Here is a 3,913-nt window from a genome sequence, read left to right on the forward strand (position 1 = left end):
CAAGAATTTTGGTTTATCTGTTCTAATATAACAGGTTTTAATTGGAGCATGTAGTGCTAATGCTCTTTCAATAATTCTTTGAAATTCTAATAACATCATATCTCCTGTCACTGCACCGTAAAAGTGTCTCCAGTCTGAATTTTTAATAAAATTTTGGAATGCTATGGCTGAATATTTTTTTTTGTCAAAAAACTTTTTCTTTGTTGTTTTTGATTTTAGCATCACAGATTTAAGAACTGTGATTGTTGCAAAATGATCAGTTTTCAAAATCGTATCCGCTACTATGCCAGTTTCGAAATCGTCTGTTATGATATAATCGATAAGTGTTGAAGAAGAGTTAATCATTCTTGTAGCTGTGTCATTATTCGTTGGTTTAAGGTCATATGGAGAAATTACAGATTGCAGCAGACTTCTGTCGCGCTTTGCAAAATAGTTTAAATTGTAGTCTCCAGCAAGTATGACAGATTTTCCTTCAGCTATAGCAAGATCAATTCCCAGGACCAATTTTTCCAAAAACATCTCAACAAGTTTTTTTTCCGGACAGTATGATAAATTCAAAACGCATTTCTTTTTTTGTATGCTCAACTCAACCCATAAACTTTCAAAAATTGTATCCGGAAAGCAGTTGAGATCATCGCGGAGACGAGGTTTTAATAATTTTGGAATGTACATGATAATACCACCACCTTTTGTTTTTGTTGTTTGGATGCGATCTTTTCGAAAACAGTCAAAGTTTTGCTTATCTATATGCCAAAATTCTTCCGGATGGTTTTGTGACAACCATGTTTCACTAAACGCATATATGCAGTTGTAACCAATGTCTTGAATGAGTTCTTTCAACAGCAGATGTTGTCCTGCTAAACTTCTGGCGTTTTGATGTAGAATTTTTATTCTGGAATCAAATAATTTTAACTTTTTCATCATAAGTGCATATGGCAGAACTGGTCCTGGGTTTATTTCGATATCACCACTTTTTAGTAGAAGATACCATATAACAACCAAGAAAAAGGAAAAGTTGAATTTGGATGGTGAAGCACATTGTTTGCTGTTACAGATTCCTTTGAATGAAGGTATTCGAGATGCATAAGGAAGACTGTAAAAACATTCTGAAATACTATCGGAGGATGTGAGTAGTACACATAGTATAACTATGAGTCGAATACCTGCCATTTTTGGTTATATCTGATTATAAATCATTACACGTTGCAAAATAGCTTAAAAACAACAGAAACTGCAGCTAAAATCCATTTGTATAACGATATGTTTGTCTCCATGGTTTGTAAGTGTTAGCCCTACTCACGTATGCACTTTGAGAATATTGCAAAGGTTGTAATCGAACAAGATTACAAGAAGTTAAAAGAAAATGACTTAAAACTGCGTTTTTAATAAACGGAATTCCCTGCTGAAAATTAAAATGTATGTCATCGTAAAAGAGAGCGTTGTAATTTGCCATTTGACTCAACATGTTGCACACAGGAAGTATTTTGATTTTTTCAGTGTTTTCTTGTGTAATATACTCTCGCAGTTTTTCATTGAATTCATAAATTTTGTTGTTTGTCTGTTCGTTTTTCGGCAATTTTTTTAAAGGAGGCACTTCCATCAATACCAATGATTCTGGGCTGAACTTTTCCTGTATTGCAGAGACAAGATCTTTGTAATCTGAGAATAATGTTTCTAAATGATCACTTTTTTGTTTTAGAATAGCATTGGTCCCATCCTGTAAAATAACTGTTTTCATCTTTTTTTGATCGTAACCCTGTAATAATTGCAATTTCTCCTTTGTTGTCGAGCCTGGGTAAGCATGTATACTGCAGTCCTGAGGAAATGTCCGATCTCTTGCCAGGTGTTTGATTATACTACTACCAATTAAAAAATTTTCTGTTTTCTCCTCGATCTCTAATGTTTCAAACTTTCGAATAAAAACGTCATTTTTTGCACTCGTGTTAATCGTTGGTGTTATAATAGCTGAATTAGTTGTTACCTGTGTCGATTTTTTAAGGAATTCACTCACGGTTACCACATGCTCGGCGATGAGACTGTCCTTCTCCTCTAATTTTTGATAAAGTTCGCAATAAATTTTATAAAGATCCGCTTTTGAATAACTATTAAACTTTTCTGCAGTCATCATCATGATTGGAATATATTACAGGAGGATATTTACAGGAGTAATTTACAATTATTGATATTTACAATTAGAACTATGTTACAGAATCTGTTGCTTAAAAAGAACTATTGTGCTAACGTTTAAAACTAGCAATGCATAAGAAAGTGTTTAAAAAATGAAGGTCAAGAAGCAACTGTACAGAATGAAAGAATTGTGTGTTGTCCAAATGAAAGAATTGTGTGTTGTGAGTGTGCTCATGCCCCCTCTTTGTTTCAAAAAAAATTAAATTTAATTCAGAAGGTTTTATGTCCTTATTATCAAGGCGGATGGTCGCCAAAATTATGTTTTAAAACATATCTCTAGTCTAATCATTTGTTAAAAGAGCACGTCTAAGTTTCACGTTGTTGGACAAAAGAGTCAAGTTTTTGTTGCAATTTTGGCGGTTTTTGAATCATCTTGAAAGTTGCAATAACATTGGCAACAGGGCACATCAACGCATTTTCAAGACTCTGAGCAAAAATTCTGTGGAACCGCTACTTGTACGCACAATGAGATTCGGGGCGATCAATGATTTCTCTATTTGCGTGAATCAGTCCTCTATTTGCGTTAAACGGCGATTTACCAACATCGGTAATCACTTTCATTACTCGAAGGAGAACAAAAGAATTTAATATTTCAGAGAACGAATGCAAACAAACCAGTGCTTTTTACTGATAACCAAATGGCACGGCTGGAAGCTGATTACATCAGGACGGATCGTCTTGATGGGCAATCTTTTGACCAACGAACTGAGAGCACCAGGGACATCAAAAACAAGGAATCAATTAATATCACTCAGAAAATATCAGCAGCTGGATGCACAAACATTTGTTAGAGAGCCACGAAAACATCAAAGAGACTCAGGAAGCATTCAAAAATGTGTGCTGGAGCAATGTCACCAAATTGCTGGGAATATACGACAAAACGCAATAAATCATAAAAATAAGAACATAGGTCTTTCATATACAATGGTATGAACAAAAAAGCGAGGGCGAGTAAGCCCTTGTTGTAAGAGATTTAATATAATTAACCTTAAATAATGAAATCAACTAATTCTTACAAGGTTCATTGCTTTCCTAAAGCGCAGAAATTGTTACATTTCAACTTCAGATGAAGGCTGTTCAGTTTCATGCTGTTTTTCTCGCGATAATCATATGATGTTTGACGTTATCTTGCGGTTTCCCTAAAAGAGCCAAAATGCGCTGTTTAGAATTTTGTTTGAAAAATTACGCCAACATTCTATGCATGTTTTAGGAGCAGCAATACAACGTTAATGTGTGCAACAAGAGGACCAATTGTTATAAAGAACTGAAAACCTTTGCAAAAGCTGATCGGAAAAACAAACAAACAATTTGCACATGTTTTTTTTAAACGCAGCAAGTTCTTTAGATGTCAATATAAAATTCCTTTAATCCGTTTAATCTGTCGAATAATCATTCTAATAGTTGATAGTCCATAAGCAGTTAAGGATATCATTGCTAAAAAAACAAACCAGCTAGTGCCTTGAAATTATTTGCATGTTTTTACATTAGTTTCAAAAAATTGCCTTCAAAAATTTGTAAAGTAAATAGGTGAAAGTTAAAAGATGACAAAAGCAAATACAAAAAAAAATTTCATTTATCAAAAACTACTGGTTCATTTTTGTTCCGACCCACTTGTGCGGGAGGAACTATATACTCAAATGGGTTTTTTTTGTTCAGTCAATTTTAGCCGATCGATATATTCATCGTAGAGAAATGTGATTGGTATCATTAAAAAGCTGTTCCAGCG

Source organism: Convolutriloba macropyga, chromosome 8, assembly GCF_964194025.1.
Source record: "Convolutriloba macropyga chromosome 8, txConMacr16.3, whole genome shotgun sequence".
In the NCBI taxonomy this organism is placed as follows: Eukaryota; Metazoa; Xenacoelomorpha; order Acoela; family Convolutidae; genus Convolutriloba; species Convolutriloba macropyga.